The sequence below is a fragment of the Podarcis cretensis genome, assembly GCF_951804945.1.
Source record: "Podarcis cretensis genome assembly, chromosome: 2".
NCBI classification, from domain to species: domain Eukaryota; kingdom Metazoa; phylum Chordata; class Lepidosauria; order Squamata; family Lacertidae; genus Podarcis; species Podarcis cretensis.
Window position 1 is genome coordinate 68,703,967 of NC_137171.1, and position 18,625 is coordinate 68,722,591.

Sequence of the window (18,625 nt, forward strand, 5' to 3'; positions counted from 1 at the left end):
TTGGCCTCGCTCTCCCCCACAACTGCACAATGCCATGTGCGGCCTGCAGGTTCTGTGTCAATGTCCTCTTGCAGCCCACTTGGCATGAATAGTCGGACTGCTATACTCTATAGTAGTGGTTCTCAACCTATGGGTTCCAACTCCCATCATCCCTGAGCTCTGACCTTGCTAGCTAGGGGTGATGGGAGTTGTAGTCCAACAACATCTGGGGACCCCCAGGTTGAGAAAGGCTGCTCTATAGTATCTTCAAGAGATGAAGCTCTTTTGGATCTCTCTCTTTGATTTAGGGCTTTCTTTGTGCACCCTGCACATATCCACACCCACAGCAATTCTTCAATTGGGCTGCTTGGTTTTTCTATCCTTTCCCCCATTGGTTTACTGCTAGAATTGCTGGACATGTTCATGCTGGACCATTGGAGGCTTGGGAGCATTTCACACATTTATGACCATTTGATAACTTGCTTGGAGGCTTAAACCCTGGCACTTTACTGCTAGACTTGTTGCTGGACACAGAGAGCCATATCGCTGCAGGGGTCTCACTCACCCACAGGCGTTTGCTGTTCAATTACTGACAAAGCAACCAGGGCTAGACATCTGTTTTCCTGTGATGTTTGAAAAGTAGAGCACACAGCTCTGAAGCACATCCAGCCAACTGTGCAAACGTGATTAGGTCGAGTGTCCTTTACGTGCCCATATATTCCATTACTCACTGCAAAGGGATGTGGAGCAGCTATTGCTTTGCTTCTCAGCAAGTGGCCAAAGCAAGCAGAAATTATTTAACGTGAAAAGGGCTGGAGGGAACTACACTGTTGATCTGGGAGGACACAAAATGCTAACACAGCCGTTCTCTGATCCCTGGAGTCTGAAGGGATGGGGTTGTAGCTCAGCGCTAGATCACACACTTTGCAGGCAGAAGGTCGCTGGTTCAATCCCTGGTATCTCCTAATATGAACCTAAACGGACTAATGGTCTGCCTCAGTATCATAGCATCATAGAATTGCATAGTTGGAAAGGACCACAAGGGTCATCTAGTCTAACCCTCTGCAATACAGGAATCTTTTGCCCAAGGTGGGACTCGAACTCCCAACCTTGAGATTAAGAATCTCATGCTCTACCAACTGAACTCTATTTCTAAGTCCGGGCTGGAGTTCCTGCTGCCATTCCTAGGAAGGTGTGATGTGAAGGGCACACACAAACTCATCAGCCTATGTTTCCTCTCATGAGAAATTATAGAGAGAATCATTCTATGTCAGAATGATGCGAAGGGGCCCTTGGAGAGCCTGAAGTGTTTTTAAAATGCCGGCTTTAATGCGATATGCAAAATAAAAGTCTGTTTATTATAGCCCAGCTATGAGATATTGAAGGCATTGCGTGAGTTATGAAACGGCCAAGCAACATCTCTAAACCCCTGGCGAGCATCATCATTTGTAGTCACAGTGGTGCTATTTAGTGAAGTACTCTTCTGCATTGGTTAATAGCATTATATAAATACATTGTATTTATGTTTTTAATTATGGTAATGAAAACTCTGTTTCATAACAGCAATGTAGGGCAAGAATGTGCTCCCTTAAAATCGCAGTCTCTGCACGCTGCCATTTTAGAATGGGTTCTTGTTCTGTTATTTCCACAAAGCACTCAGGGCTTACACCCAATTTGTGTGATAGGTGGAAAGGAAGGACTGCAGTTAAAATGGACGCCATGATTTCCCGAGGGGGGTGGGCAGGCTCCACCTAGCTCCTTCAACACACAGAACCAGTGAACCACATACACCGGATAAATCATAGAATTGTAGAGTTGGAAGGTACCCCAAGAGTCATCTAGTCCACCCCCCTGCAATCCATGACACCCCAGTCCTCAGCATCAGCAGTTAAGAACTCATATCACACTTTCCTTTAAAAAAAAAAGGATTGTAGAGGTTAATAACAATAATGTGCAGCAAAATACAACCAAAATATAAGATGAAAACAACAATAAATTACACAAATATAAGCAGGCTCAAGGCAGCAGCTGAAAACACAAAGGTAGAAGGTCTCAAGCATTCATTAAAAGCACAAGAGAATAGGAAGGAGGATACTGGGCACCTAGGATATAGCAGAAGATGAGCCAAACTAACCCAGCTAGGGGAAAAGTTTCACCATTTGGGCAGAGGCGGAGCTAGCTGCTCCGGCACCCAGAGTGGCACACATGCTGTGCACCTGGGGGTGGGGCGAGCCGCCCACAGGGGCAGGGCAAGCATCTCAGGGGGGCGCCGCCCACGGCAAGCATCCCAGGGGGCGGCGCAGCAATGTCACCCCCCCTCAGGGATGACACCTGGGGAGAGCCTCGCCCACTGCACCCCCTTCCTTCGCCAGTGTATTTGGGTACTGCCAAAGAAGGGTCCTCTCCCAGTGGTCACTTAGGCATTACCAAAAAAGAGAGGACACCAACCTGCATAAAATTTGCAAGTGCTAACTTATATGTATAGAGGTTACTTTTGAAACAATTGCATTAATTTAAATAGAAGCCTTCTCACTATAGCAGGGAAGATTGTGACCAATTGATCTATGTGCCTGCTCAGTCGGCTGCCCAAGTGCTATCGGTTGTTCTCACTGGACATGGGCAGGACAGCCCTTCAAAAAGAGGACCCCTTCAAACAGAAGATTGTCCTCTGGCAACTCTTCAAATAGCGGGCTGTTCTCTGCAAAGTTGGGCATGCGGCCACTCTCCCCAGCCTGCCCTCCCACTTAACCTCTAGAGGCAGGAGAAGGACCTCTTAATAAGACCTTAACTGGCAGGAAATTCTGCATGAGGAAAAAGTGGTCCACCAGACTGAGGCCTGAAAGTTCAGATGGAGGAATATAGTGATGGGAGACATTTCTACAAGCAAAGGTAAGAGAACAATACAACAGATGAGCTTATTTACCTGTGAACTGCAGAGACGTTACACCTTCCCATTACCTCCTATAGATTGTTGTTGTTGTTGTTGTTTAGTTGTGTCCGACTCTTCGTGACCCCATGGACCAGAGCACGCCAGGCACTCCTGTCTTCCACCGCCTCCCGCAGTTTGGTCAAACTCATGCTGGTAGCTTCGAGAACACTGTCCAACGATCTCATCCTCTGTCGTCCCCTTCTCCTTGTGCCCTCCATCTTTCCCAACATCAGGGTCTTTTCCAGGGAGTCTTCTCTTCTCATGAGGTGGCCCAAGTATTGGAGCCTCAGCTTTAGGATCTGTCCTTCCAGTGCTAAAGAAAGAGGTCTCCAACTTCTCGAGAGATCCCATCAACGGTGTCCCGGAAAATTTTTACATATCTCTTGGAAAGACAGGCAAACTAATGCCAGTGTACTGGAAGAAGCAAAGATCACCAGCGTCAAAGCAATGATTCTTCGACATCAACTTCGTTTCACTGGTCATGTTGTTCAGATGCCTGATTACCACTCTGATTACTACTCTATTCCAAACTTAAAAATGGAAAGTGTAATGCTGGTGGTCAACAAAAGAGGTTTAAAGTCTCTCTCAAGGCAAATCTTTAAAAATGTAGTATAAACACCGACAATTGGGAAACACTGGCCTGCGATCGATCCAATTGGAGAACAGCCTTTACCAAAGGTGTCATGGACTTTGAATATGCTCAAAATCTGGACGAAAGGGAGAAACATGATAAAAGGAAAGCATGCTTGACAAACCTTCACCATGATCAACTCCCGGAAACCTATGTCCCCATTGTGGAAGCACATGTGGATCCAGAATTGGCCTTCACAGTCACTTACTAACTCACTGTTAAGACCATGTTCATGGAAGACAACCCTACTCAGTTACGAGTGATCACCAAAGAAGAAGAAAGGAGGAAGAGGAGGAGGGAAGAAGAAGAAGAAGAAGAAGAAGAAGAAGAAGAAGAAGAAGAAATTGCTAAATAACAACTGAAAAGGAAGCACAGTTGCTCTGTCTTGCCATGCTAGAAGAGCCAGTCTCCCATTTCTGCACAGCTGTGGTGGAGGGAAGCCATTTGCAAAAAACTACATTTGCTTTGGGTTCCATATTTATTTATTTAGAATGTTCTCTGGTTCATTCACAGCATGCACACAGTAATTTATTATTATTTTTTAATTGCTGGAATGTTTCATTTTCACAGCAGGGCTGAGCAGAAAATGGTGAAAGACGACAAAGACAACAACAACAGAAGATGCATTTCAATTCTTTGCAGCATGCCACTGCAGACCCTGAGCATCCAACTGATTTCGCAAGCATTTGAGGGCCAAAACTGGTAGGAGTGGCAAGCAGCGAAGCAGAAGATCAGATACCGCAGTGCCAGTAAGGAATAAGAAGGAAGGAAGGAGTGTGTGGGCTTTGAAAGTCAGACAGAGACATATGGACACACATACTTTTTTTATTGCCATATGGAAAAGGACATTAACTCTTTTTTTATCACTATCTGCAGTACAATCAGCTTTTCCTTTCTAATGACTATGAAAGGATGGGAAATAGTTTCCAAATATACAGCCCTTGCAAGCATCAAGGTTATTTATTTGTATACAAAATCCATATTGCATAGTGCATTATTAGATCACACTACTGATTTCATTCGGCTGCATTCAGCTGAGGCAACAGGGACTGTAGCAGAACAACCTGCAGTGAAATCAACCTGGGCTCTCTCAGGGCATTTGTCAGAGTAATTGTTCCCCTCGCTGGCAGGTATATCAGTAACACAACCAGGAAGCAGTGACATTTCATTTGCAAAACCTGTAGCATTAAAGAAATCAGCATTGCCCAAATCTGTTCCTGATTCAAACGCCACGTCTACACCGAGGAAATTTATAAGCAACATTTCTGTTGAATCTAATATTTGAATCTAATCTAATCAGGGCAAAGCTGACTTGGATGGCTTCTAGGATTATGCACTTGTATTCCAGTCTTTGTTGATTTAGCATCAATGAGGGTTGTGTAATGCAAGCACCTGAACTTTCAGCAGCATCACAGCAGATCTGGACAGGCCAACTGTCCCTAATGTATCTGGATTCCTCATTCTGAGTCTACAAATTTCAGCACAGCTCAGGGAAAGAGAATATACTGTACTAAACTACAGACCCTCTGGTATTTCCCTCCACCTGCCACATTTGACATCTCCAACTGCCTGAGACTTGAGCTGTCTCATCATCACCATGTCAAACACACTTAAGACTTGTGCTCTGGCCATTTCCTGTAACCATGACAGCAGCTCTCTCTCTCTCTCTCTTTCTTTTTTGCCATTGACCCTCTCTTGTCATACTTGTCCTTGCTCCCAAACCCACTACCAAAACCACTTACTCACCCCCCCTCTCATTCCCTAATCCAGCCTTCCCCAATCAGGTACATTTGGACTACAATGCCCATCAGCTGCAGCCACTGCAATGCCAGGCACTGTAGTCCGAAACATCTAGAGGGAGGGCTGCCTCAGATCTGTATGATGCCCCATCTCAGATCCCTCCATAGACTTGGATCTTAAGGTGAGCCAACTTAATGAGGTCTATGGCAGGAAAAATCTCACCCAATCGTTCTCTTCCCCCTGAAGCAAGAGGTTTCCCCCAAAGAGCCCCTCTGTGTGTGGGGGGGTGTGTGCATTTAATGGTGTGTTATGGGGGTTGCTGCTGGGGCAAAAGGAAATCTTTAGGATCTCAAGAAAATTTAAGGCAGTTCATGGAAGGAAAATTTCCACCTCCTCTTTCCTGAGCTACCCCTGTGCCCATCCCACATTTTTCAGGCAGGCCCCACAACCTTCCAACCTCTAAGAAAGGCCTTTCATGGGGTACATGTTCAAGCCCCCGATATGGCCTCCCACTAGATGGGCAACCCCCCCCCCCGATGTTGCTGTATTCCAACTCCCATCAGCTTCAGTCAGAATAGGCAGTGGTCAAGAATGGTGGGATTTGTGGTCCAGCAACACCTGCAGGGCACCATGTTGGAAGCTGCATATGTCATAGTATCAGCTGTTCACCCCCAAGTTGGACATGGCTTCACCTGTTATATGGCTGTATGTCTAGCTGCTTGCAAAGGCACCAGAACCAGCTGGAACAAGAAAGCTGGCAACTCTGCAGAGGAAGACCTGGAATCACACTGCTGGCTGCTGGTCTCACAGTAGACCTTGTTTGTGGTCTGCATGGTGTTGGGAGTGGGGTAACACCGTACACCACCCACCTAGAGCAGAAGTGCTTGTAGACAGTCAGGAGAAAGACAGAGTACAAGGAATAGTCAGAAGCTGTTTAACACATTGCCTCTGGAACCAGAAGCACAATAAATGTTGGTAAGTGAGTGATTGAATGAGACCATATTAAAGATAATCTACAGCAGCCATTAAAATCCAAAGTACCAAATCAAATTAGATACATGCAAGAAAATTGCTCACAAATTCAGTTGTATAATTCTAATTTTCATAAATTGCACAATTTATTCCAATCAAGGACATTGTGGTTGCAATCGCTGTGTGTTTAGTACAAGTTTCTACTACGAAATTATGAGAAGCTGTGCTGGAGGTGCAGGGAACCTTTGGCCCTCCAGATGTTGCTGAGCTCCCATCAGCCCCTACAAGCATGGCCCAGGATGATGAGAGCTGTGATTTAGCAACATCTGGAAGACCAAAGGTTCCCCACATTTAATAAGGGACGCAGGTGGCGCTGTGGGTTAAAGCCTCAGCGCCTAGGACTTGCCGATCGAAAGGTCGGCGGTTCGAATCCCTGCGGCGGGGTGCGCTCCCGCTGCTTGGTCCCAGCGCCTGCCAACCTAGCAGTTCGAAAGCACCTCCGGGTGCAAGTAGATAAATAGGGACCGCTTACCGGCGGGAAGGTAAACGGCGTTTCCGTGTGCGGCTCTGGCTTGCCAGAGCAGCGATGTCACGCTGGCCACGTGACCCGGAAGTGTCTCCAGGACAGCGCTGGCCCCTGGCCTCTTAAGTGAGATGGGCGCACAACCCCAGAGTCTGTCAAGACTGGCCCGTACGGGCAGGGGTACCTTTACCTTTAATAGAAATAATCTTTAATGGGCCCCTATGTACTCTCTCTATACCGATAGGCTTGCACTGAGCATCACCCAGCAAGTAGCATCATCGGTTTAATTTTCAGATATAATATTTTCATGTATTCATATCCCACCCTTCTTCCATCATGGAAATCAAGGCAGCACACATGCAGTTCTCAGAAGGTTTCTCCCCAGACACTGGACAGACTCAGACTTGCTTTGCCATGGGTGTCGCCAGGATTTATTTTAGAGGGGGGCATGCTTTATGTTGGGGCACAGAACTGAGATATCTGTGATGCAATTGGTCAGTTAGTTAAGTATTTCTATTTATTTACTTGATTGGGGAGGGCAGCCTACCCCCAGCCTCTAGCTATGCCCATGTGCTTAGCTTTACTAAGGTGATGGCATGTGATTTTAGACTACACCTAGCTAACAGGTCTAGGGACGTGGGTGGCGCTGTTGGTTAAACCACAGAGCCTAGGATTTGCCGATCAGAAGGTCGGCGGTTCGAATCCCCGTGGCGGGGTGAGCTCCCGTTGCTCGGTCCCTGCTTCTGCCAACCTAGCAGTTCAAAAGCATGTCAAAGTGCAAGTAGATAAATAGGTACCACTCTGGGGGGAAGGTAAACGGCATTTCCGTGCGCTGCTCTGGTTCGCCAGAAGCGGCTTAGTCATGCTGGCCACATAACCTGGAAGCTGTACGCCGGCTCCCTTGGCCAATAAAGCGAGATGAGCGCCACAACCCCAGAGTCGGCCATGACTGGACCTAATGGTCAGGGGTCCTGTCAGAGCTGCCTCTAGGTCCCAGCTCACAGAGGACCAACGCTAGGCTGTAGTTATGTACAAAAGTCTTTATTGATGTTCAGTTTCCATTTCAAAGCCGTAGCACGCAGCTCTACGTCTTAAAGCCTAGACCGGCGAAGTACCGTCTGAGTCTCCTCCCCTATGACACCAGTTTAAGATCCTAGCCCTGCTCCACCTTTTACGCTGCTCTCTCCTCCTCTGGGTCCTCCTGCCCGCTGGGGAATTGCCCTTTCTGGACTCTTCCGACGCTGAGTCGCTTAGCTCCTCCCCCTCCCTCCGGCGGGCTTTAGGACCCGGTTCCCAATCCTCATTCTCTGCTGTGCCGCGCTCCTGTACATTTGAACTTGCCTCTCGCGCCAACCCAGTGACCTTCCTCCTGACCGTTACACTACTTCTGTCACTGCTTCCCTCTTCCTGTACACTGGCCGGATCTGACCTCCCCTCCGTTGTCTGACTCTCCGATGGAGGTGTGGTCAGCCCTGCTTTATCTTCTCTCTCTGGTGGGGAATGCACTGGCCCTGATCCTTGGGACTCTTCCCCCCCACTCTGCTCTGGTGGGGAAGCTGGTCCTGATTTCCAACTACTGCTCTGGGAGTCCCTGCTGTCCCCTTGCTCCTGGGACGTTCCCCTTGGGAACCCCCTACCCCTGGCCACTGGCGCCCCCTTCTGTGAATCTTCCGATTCGCTGGAGAGGCTCATGGAATCCCTCGGTCCACTGTCCTCTTCTCCTATGCTCCCCTCGGATTCCTCCCCCTCGCTCTCCATCTCCTCTCCTCCCTGTGCCTCTGCCCCTGAACCCCTGACAGGTCCCTTTACCTTTACTTTAGCTAACAGGTCTAAATAGTCTAATTTCAGAGACTCAGTCATAATACTGAGCTTGACTAGCACAATTATTGCTTTAAAGTACAGAGCAAGAGCACAGTGTGCCCTAATCAGCACTGATATTCTTGCTATGTAAGAGACACTATTCCTCGTGTGAAATAGCCAACAAGTAAGAGAGAGGAGGAGGGAATCCATGAATAATGTTGTGGACAGTCTCGGACACTGATAGCAAGTCCAACAGCATTATGCTCTGGAGACTTCACAAAACTACAAGGATCAGACTCAATAAGCAGTGAAATGGGATTAACAGTTAAACCAGTTCAGGGGTGCCAACTTGAATAAGATATTGGGTGGCCCAGGTAAATCCTGCCCTGCATAACTGATCACATGGCCCAATGCCCATCTATGATTGCAGCCACACTCTTCCTAGACACCACAATTATTTACTATATGAGTTTACTTATAACGCATATTCTGTAGGCAGCATACAAATCACAGTAAACAATAAAAGTAAAATCAAGCAAGCAAAATCTAGCACAACAGAGCCATAATCATACTATATCACAATATGAGTGCAATCTCAGAGAGCTATATAACACACTTCCCAGCTGTTTTATAAACAGATTGAATTTTTTAAAAAATATGAATAATTCAATGCTATTAAAAATGTAACAAACATTAAAAAGCCAGGGAGAATTTTTAAAAAGTACTTGCAAGGCACCAGAAAGAAAGTAAAAGAGGTGCCATAGCTGTTGTGGATGGAAGTGTGAAGCCTATGTCCTTGGAGAGCAGGGTTCAAATTCTCACTCAGCTATGAAGTTAACTGAGTGACCTTGGACCAGTCACTCTCGCTCAGACTCACCTATCCTACAGGATTGTGGTGAAGATAAAATGGGGAAGAGAACAATAAAGAACATTACTTTGCAAACTAGCATTTTCATTGAGAAAATAGTGTGTGGTGCCTTAGAAAATAATAGATTGGCATTGGATTAATAATACGTATTATTTATTTAATTGTACTGATAAATCACTTTCTATTAAACCTCAACAACAATAAAGATACCAACAATAAAAACATATATAAAGTGATTTCATAAATAAAACCAATTTTGATTTTGATACAGACACAGACTGGGATAGAAGAGAAAATCTCCACTTAAAAGGCTCATTGAAACAGGGATGTTCTTCAACAGGCACCCAAAAGATAATAGAGATGGGGTCTGCCTGGTATACAACAGGAGGGAGTTCCAAAGGGAATATGCCATCACATGTAGCATGACCAGATTCTTGCTTTCCATGTTTATAACATTGTCTGCTCCCAGTCTAGGTCCTCATTTTGTTTGTTCAATTTTGACAGCCAACAAATGCTCATTTTTCTTCTGAATCTGTAGTCTTTCTTGATCCCTTGGCAACAAATAACCCTGACAGAACATAGCAGCAGCAGATATTATGTGTAATCTACCAACATGCAATGTCATTGTCCTTCCTAATATCTCTTGGGCAAAGGAAAAAAGCTGTTTTGGTTCCCCGAGTTCAAGTTCACTATGAAATTTGTTATAGGTTTCTTGGCATCTAAAATTGCCCAGGGAGAAGTACTAATGTACAACAGTACTTACATTAGTAAGAAGAAGCAGAAAAGGGGGTGAGGGCTGAGATTCCTAAGCTCAGAATGGATTTTTGCACATCTTGCTTTTGAATATACTGTGTACAGAGAAGTTGTCATCAGCATATATTCTGTTAGGGACAGATTCTCACCTTGATCTGTGCTTTCCTTTTGGAGTAACCCCACTGATCTCACTGAGTTGACTGAGTGACTAAGGTGTTATCCATCACACAGATATAGGTGAAGGAACATAGCCTTTAATGATCCGAGTTCTGAAACATTTCCTCTTTTTAAGGAAAGACTTTCAACTCGAGCCTGCAGAAAGCTACAAAATTCCTAATAAATGTTTTAGGTCACATTTTCTCTCCTCCCCCACTCCCACCCTCGCAACTTAGAGGCAGAACTCTTTGAAATGCAGTGAAGAGAGCCCTGCCTGCTTGCTGGTAAGCTTTCTAATCATGTTTTAGAGCTGTTTGCAGATATGAAATCTGTTAAGGGGGTGCTCTGCATTAGTTCCAAGTTGGCACATATAGCAACCGCATCATACATTACTAAAGTAAAGCTTAGATCCATCACAGATTTTACTTTATGGATCAGAAACAGGTCAAACAGGAAGAAGTGAAAATGAATAAATGGACAGTTCAGTGTCTCACAGTAGATGAAAATAAGAAGTAAGGTCCTTGAGTATCCACACTGGGACCAATGTTATTTAACTTGTTCCTACATTATCCGGGCTCAAGGGTGAGCAGTGAGGTAGCCAAGCTTGCAGATCACACAAAACCACTCAACATGGTGAAAACCCCAAACAATGGTGAATTTCTCCAAAGCAGAAGAATGCACAATAAAACAAAAAACGAAGTTCAGTGTAAATAAGTGGAACACAATGGACATTAGAGCAAAAATAATAATACAGTACTACTAATGATCATAGGGACGCAGGTGGCGCTGTGGGTTAAAGCCTCAGCGCCTAGGACTTGCCGATCGAAAGGTCGGCGGTTCGAATCCCTGCGGCGGGGTGCGCTCCCGCTGCTCGGTCCCAGCGCCTGCCAACCTAGCAGTTCGAAAGCACCTCCGGGTGCAAGTAGATAAATAGGGACCGCTTACCAGCGGGAAGGTAAACGGCGTTTCCGTGTGCGGCTCTGGCTCGCCAGAGCAGCGATGTCACGCTGGCCACGTGACCTGGAAGTGTCTCCGGACAGCGCTGGCCCCTGGCCTCTTAAGTGAGATGGGCGCACAACCCCAGAGTCTGTCAAGACTGGCCCGTACGGGCAGGGGTACCTTTACCTTTACTAATGATCATAGAGAGCCAGTGTGGTGTAGTGGTTAAGAACAGTAGACTCGTAATCTGGGGAAGAGGGTTCGATTCCCCGCTCCTTCACATGCAGCTGCTGGGTGACCTTGGGCTAGTCACACTTCTTTGAACTCTCTCAGCCCCACTCACCTCAGAGTGTTTGTTGTGGGGGAGGAAGGGAAAGGAGAATGTTAGCCGCTTTGAGGCTCCTTCATGTAGTGATAAAGGGGGTATCAAATCCAAACTCTTCTTCTCTTCTTCATAATCCAGGAAGAGATTTTGAGGTTGGAGTGGATATTTCAATAAAAATGTCTACTTATTGTGTGGTGCACTCATAGCTGGAACACTGTGTGCAGGCATGGTCATCACAGGACATCACAGAATAGGAAAAGGTGTAGAAAACAGTAGCCAAAATGATCAAGGTGCTGGAGCAATTCCTTATGAAAAAGTCATTGGTGCCTCTGTAGTTTGGAGGGGAAGATAACTATGGCTGTCCTAGAGCCTTATAAATTTATGCACAGTGTTGAGAAGGTGGGAAAAGAACTGTCCCCCTTCTCCCATAATGCCATAATACCAGAATTTAGGCTCATCCAGTGAAATTGACTAGGAGAAAATTCAAGGCAGACAAAAGTGTATATACTTCTTCCCACATTATTTCATTAACATGGAATTTGTTGCCACAGGATGCAGTGGATTACACGGCTTAAAAAGGAGCTTAGACAAATTCTGGGAAGAATGTCAATCAATGGCTAATGCTATGAGCAGTGATAAATAAATGAGATTCACCCAGGTTCAGAGGCAGTACGCTCCCGAATCCCAGTTGCTGGGGTCAACAGCAGGTAAGGGCTTTTTAATGAGAACCCACTCGCCATCCGTAAATAATCAGTCTCACGCCAAGATGGGTTGAAGAAGTCTGGCCGCAGCTCTCTCTAGAAGCTGCTGGAGCACAGCCTTTATTGTGTGTCCACGAAAAGATACAAATTCAAGGAGAAAACTTTGCCTCAGTCAGCAGATAAAAGACAATACAATACATTAGTCTCATGTTCTCACACCAGACCACGCTGTTGATCATGCTATGCTACGTGGACCAATCATTGGATGGCATGAGCTCTCCACGCATTGATCATGCTCCAAGCAATGCTTTCTGCTATGAAATCACCTTGCAATAATGAACTTTTGCCCATGCTCTTATGGACAAATGACCATATTCCCACAGCTTTTGCCTTCATGTCGTGCCTGAGGGCTTCCCAAAGGCACTTGGTTGGCCATTGCAGGAAGCAGGATGCTGGACTTACTTGACAGGCAGAGGGCCTTCTCGGTGGTGGCGCCCACCCTGTGGAACACCCTCCCATCAGATGTCAAGGAAATAAACAACTATCTGACTTTTAGGAGACATCTGAAGGCAGCCCTGTTTAGGGAAGTTTTTAATGTTTGAAGTTTTATTTTGTTTTTAGTGTTCTATTGTGAGCTGCCCAGAGTGGCTGGGGAAACCCAGGCAGATGGGCAGGGTATAAATAATAAAATCATTATTAGGCTTTTGGTCTGCTCCTACAAGCTAGTTCTTATACTCTATGGGGCCTCCAGACAAGCCATTTACTTTGCATCTGCAGTGCCCCAGGCACTCATTTTCAGGTGCATGACATCGTACTGGCACTGAAGATGTCCTGATTCCCCCCTCCCACAACTTGGATTTTGTAGGTTTCCCCTAAATGTGGGGGGACGCAATAAGTAAATGGTATAGTCATGAAAACTGGCTGTTTCAAATCCAGCTGGAAGCATAACTATTCAGTGTTTGGAGGTGGTGATTTTCTGAGACCTTATTTGATACTTTTTGGGGTACGGCATACCATCACAGCCCTTCTGCTCCATTTTGGTTCATCGCAGCACACCTGGGCCAATCAAGACACATTCGGTCTCCTTGAGAGGGTGAGCATGAAAATTTCAGGAGCAGCTCCACAACAGCCACAGAAATATTGTTTTGAGTGTATTTCTCAAGGCATAACTGCATGGGGGCTCCATCCAGTGTTACCTGTAGCTTTTTTAAAAAAATCTTAGTAGTGGAGCTGGTTTTCTTCACCACTGTAAAGCCAACCCTACGCATTTCCAATGCTACTATTTTTAATTAATTTTTATCTGCTCTACTATGGAAAATAAAAAGCAGGTGCAGCTGTTACACACAGTATAGGTGCTGTAGGAGTTATTGTACTGCTCCACTATGCAGCTTCACACATACGCCATAGGCGCTGTGGGAGCTAGAAGTATGAAGGCAGCAGCAACTGTACAATGGCACACTTTCTGTGGGCGTACAATTGCTAATTCCTACTTTGTTATTAGTGCACATGCTTAGTGAAGTGAAGCAGGTAGTGCATGGGAAACAACAAGAAAAAGAAAGGTGTGAGCCAGGCATAGGGAACAGAGGTGGTTTAGGGTGATGTGACCAGTGGGCACTGCGCTGCAGGGGGCACCGCAACAATGATGTAGAAAGGAGTGAGAGAGGTGGGGGGCGCCCTCCCAGGCCAATCCTGGCCCTTCAGGCCTCCCCACTTGGCCCATGAAGCTGTTTTTCTCCTGAAATTACACCCATCTGCCCTTACAACCACCTGACCTTAGGTGTGATGCAGGTGGAGAGGCAGCTGCAAAAAGCAGGATTGAACTCCCTATATAGTAGCGGATGCACAAGAAGTTCAATCCTGCCCTTAGCTATATCTTCCCCGCACAAGGGAGGCCACCTATCATCAGATGTCAATGGCAGCTGACTGACAGGTAGGTGGTCCCAACCTGTCAAATTTAGCCTGCCATGTACACTGAGCTAAAAGGTTTCCCCACCCTTGGTCTACGCATGGACAAAATATGCACATTCAGTCATGTAGTGACCACTGATGTGGATGACAGTGGGTTCTATCCATCTAAGTTCTACTGAAAGTAGACCCACTAAAATTAATGAACATAAGTTAGTAATGCCTATTCACTTCAATGGGTCTACTCCAAGGAGGCCTGCCATCTGATATAATCGAGTCCCATCCCCAATGTGGGGCTCAAAGCCACGACCCTGAGATTAAGAGTCTCATGAGTTTTGTATGTCTTGTCAAGGAAACCCCACTCAAACTGATCATTAACACAGCATGGAGATTCAATTTAGTCATGTGTGAGATCTACCAGAGATCTACTCTGAAAACATTTCAGTAATTCAGTTCTGAATGCGCTTTTACAAACCATGAACCTCTGGAATAGGGATACACATCTCTCTCTTTTTAAAAAAATAATATTTATTAAAGTTTCAAAAATATTACAAAAATGCAAAAGAAAAAGAAAAGAAAAAAATACAAAATACACAAAAATAAAAACAATTAAAAACATTTCTTTCAATGTCTTGTCTTTCATTTACTTGTTTCCCTGACCTCCTCACACCTCCCTTTCTTGTATTCTAATTCAATTAACAATTTCAGCAAATCCTTTCCATTTTTGTTTTTATCTTAATAATTTATCTTAATATATTGTAACTTTACATTCTCACCTATTCATAATCCAATTTTACCTTATTCTATAACATTACTGCTAACAATTTGCGTTACTTTGTTTAACCTTATCTTGCCATAAAACACCTTGAAACTTAAAACTTAATGCTTATTTATACATAACTCCTTATATCATTTCTACTAAAGCCAGACAGTTTCATTCCAACATTTTCCCTAATATTCATTAATTTTACACTAATTCCCCAAATTAAAAAATTTTCTTTCTAGACTTCCAATTTTCATCCAACGTCCCTTTTTCCTGGTCTCGGGTTATGTCGGTCCTTACTGTCCATTCCATTTAGTCCATCAACCTGGTAGTCTTACGTCCGAGGCTCTTAAATCTCTTCCATGCCCCTTCTGCAAATCTTCTTCTTCTTGTTTATACTCATTGAGGAGTAGGTCTCTGGGGGATTTCAGCCCATAATTATCTCCATCTCCCCTCATCAAACCAGCCCATTCCCCACAGTCCCACTCCCCACAGTCATCAATATAATCCAAAAAATATTTAACAACATATTTCAAAGTCCCTCCAAGTTTAAGAGCCTCCTCAGCTCCAGATTCCCACCGGCCCATTCCAAATTCAATCTTCCAAAACAACGGCTTATGCTCCTGCACAGGGATACACATCTCAGCTGGCTAGGGGAAACCTTGGGCCCTCCAGGTGTTGTAAGTACTGTACATCTCTCATCAAGCCCAGAAAGCATTGGGGCTAATGGGAGCTGTAGGCCAACAACATCTGGAGGGTAAAACCTAAATAAATATCCTCCTTTAATGCTCCCCGCCTTTTCAATTTTCTAATCTACTATTCTTCAGGAGGAAGCAGAAACCCATTACAACCAGCCAGAGAAAAACAAAAGCTGGCAGCCTAAGATTTGTCTTGGTTTCTGCTCAAATCCAGCTCCTAATACCTTAGGGCTTGACTTCCCATTTTAACTAATGACCTCATCAAAATTCTGTGAAAAACTTATTTATTATTTATTGTCTCATTTCGCTCCTTAGTCAACCCGACTTTCCCCTCAAGTGATGAGAACCTAGAAGCCGATGACAAACGTCCTACCCAGAGGATGCAAATGAATGGCTATGGGGGGGGGGGAGTTTTGATGTACACGCCCCCCAAAGGCTCGAACAACCTTCATACAGAGAGAAATAAAAGCCAGCCTTTTCGCACGGTCAAAAGCGGTAGGTTTGTTGGAAGAGGAGATGGGGAGTCCCGCTTTAAGATCTTGAGCTCTTCTTGCATAGAAAACCAAGCGCGGCTGTCGCGTTTTAACAGGAGCATAGAACTGTAGCAAAGGAGCCAACTTCTAGAAGCCGAGGTCCCTTCGCCTCCCCCCCATAAAATATTTGAGGTTCCCCCCAAAAGGGCATTGCCATTCAAATAGCGTGCGTTATGTGAACGATTATGCGGGGCGGGGCTTTCCTGCCCCCCACCCAATATTTTATTCAATTTGGTACCCCTGAATTGTGGAGTTGGAAAGGAGTTGGAAAGGGCTCCACATGGTATCACAGGATAGCCAAATCACGCGGTCGATCCTCGGGAGGGACAAATAAGTGCCTCTTCCCCCACTCCTCCGCCCGCAAACGGGTGGCTCCGCTCTTCTCTCCCCACCGCCTTAAACGTGCTTATCCCCCCCCCCCCGTCGCTCAACCCCGAGCTTTCCCGGCCCCGAAACGGCTTGTGCGGTGCAGAAGCGCGCCTGTCGCTCTGCCCCGCGCCCTCCCCTTCTATCTGCCTGACACGTCTGCTCGCTCTCCAGGAACGACGTGAGGGAGAGAAAGAGAGAAAAGCGCGCCTTCTTCGCCGCCTCGCCTCGCGGCTCTCCCCCTGCGGCTGCAAGGAAACAATGGTCTGGAGCCCGCCGCCGCCGCCGCTTCTACGACCAATGTATAGATAATGTGCGAGCCTCCCTGCCGGGCTCGAGGCGGCTATTTTTAGCAACGCCCGCAAGATCTCCCCACCCGGCGCGCTCTTCCCTCCCCTCGCCCAAGCCGGGAGTGGAAGCGCCGCCGTGCAGGGCAAAGGGAGCCGACGAGGCACCGGCTGCTGCTGCTGCTGCTGCTGCGACTCCGCTCCCCGCCCCCTTCCGCGGAGCGACCCGGGCGGCCGGCGCCGCAGGAGCCCTTCCTTCCACACGCTGCGCCAGGCGCCCAGGTGGGTTATGGCTGTTTGTGGTGTTGTCGTCTCGCTCGCCGCTGCCGCTTCTCCCTCAACCGCCCTGCCGGCGAGGCCCAGAGCCTCTTGCCCAGCGAAGAGCGAGCGAGGGAAGCGTGCCTCTTTAACCCCCTCGGGGCTGGGCGTGTCCGCGCCGCCGCCGCCGCCGCCGCTTCCCGCTCGCCGGCTCCGAAATGGTGGACGCGCCGAGGCGGGGGAGGAAGGATTGGGACGCAGGTGGAAAGGGCGACTCTTCCAGCCAGGCGGACGCCCACCTCCCCGAGTCGTCCCCCCCCCCCCGGCGGCTTTTCCTGGCTCTGCTTTCCGGCAGTGGCAGGCAAAGGCCTAGCTCGTGTCTCTGAGAGCAGCCACCTCTCCACCTCTCTCGCTCCCTTCCTTTCCAAATGAGCCAAGCAGCCCCGTCTATTCGCGCCTGCGGTGTGTGCACGGGGGAAAGAGCTCCGGGCTGTTTTGCCTTTTGTTTCGGCTTCACCAGACACTCCAGCCTCCAGTCATGGAGGCTTCTGCAAAAGCCTCCCATTTCCTCTCGCTTCCCCTCCCAGCTCCTATTAATAGCAGGGGTGCTTTTGTCTTGCCTTTCGCATCCGTTAATTATTCTCATTACTGGGACGGGGTAGGGAGCGGGCAAGGAGAGCTGAAGAAGGAAAAAGAACAAGAGCGGGCGCGGGGTGGGGAGAGGAGGCAGCCGCTCAAGCTCTTCTTATATAAACAGGGTAATAAAGGAGCTTTCTGCAGGCTGGTGGGTGGGTGTGGGGGAGCGATGTGTGGGGTGCTGTGGGATTCCCCCACGTACAGACACGCACAAGCCCCTCCCCCAGCCCGTGCTACGCTATAGGCGCAGGCCGCGAGGTGGGCCTGCTCTGGTAGAGCCGAGGTTCAACAGATAATGCAACTGGGGGGGGGGGGCTCTCACCAAAATCTGAATCGATGCCTTCTGCACTCTCACGCCCCCAGAATCAAATAGGAAACAATCTGTAAGGGGGAAATGGGGATTTGAACACAAATAAAGGCCTCTTGAATTTAATGTCTAAGCAGATCTCCCCCCAGTCCCTGGAAGGATTTTTAAAAATGTACTGGCTTTGAGGTCTATACAGAGGATGGAGTCCTAAAAGGCTTCACCACATAGATAATGCAACTATATTGTGTCCTGCAGAAGGAATGGCAATTCTATTTTATTTAGTTTCGGTTATCAGATCTGTGCATTGGCTATCTAAACATGCACTGCAACAGATGGCTTGTAGCTGAACAGGACTGGTGCAGCACCAATGATGGTACCGTGGTGCTTTGTACTCCAAACCTGGTTGTGTCACACAACCCATCCCTGTCTGGTGTACCTTAATAAATAAATAAAATTATTTTCAGTGTATCTGAAGAAGTGTGCATGCACACAAAAGCTTATACCCAGAACAAACTTAGTTGGTCTCTAAGGTGCTACTGGACAATTTTTTAATTTT

At 46.9% G+C, this 18,625-nt stretch overlaps 2 protein-coding genes across 3 annotated transcripts in view; both read left to right on the plus strand.

Annotated features, from left to right (window-relative positions):
• SIMC1 (SUMO interacting motifs containing 1) overlaps positions 1-18,625 on the plus strand; it is a 289,791-nt gene that overhangs the window by 95,694 nt on the left and 175,472 nt on the right. The window lies entirely within an intron of this gene.
• The window catches only part of CPLX2 (complexin 2), a 135,304-nt gene continuing 133,467 nt past the window's right edge, over positions 16,789-18,625 (plus strand). For both annotated transcript variants that reach the window (XM_079968345.1, XM_079968346.1), the window contains exon 1: positions 16,789-17,150. The gene's annotated coding sequence lies outside the window, so the exon portion shown is untranslated. The remainder of the gene's footprint in view (positions 17,151-18,625) is intronic.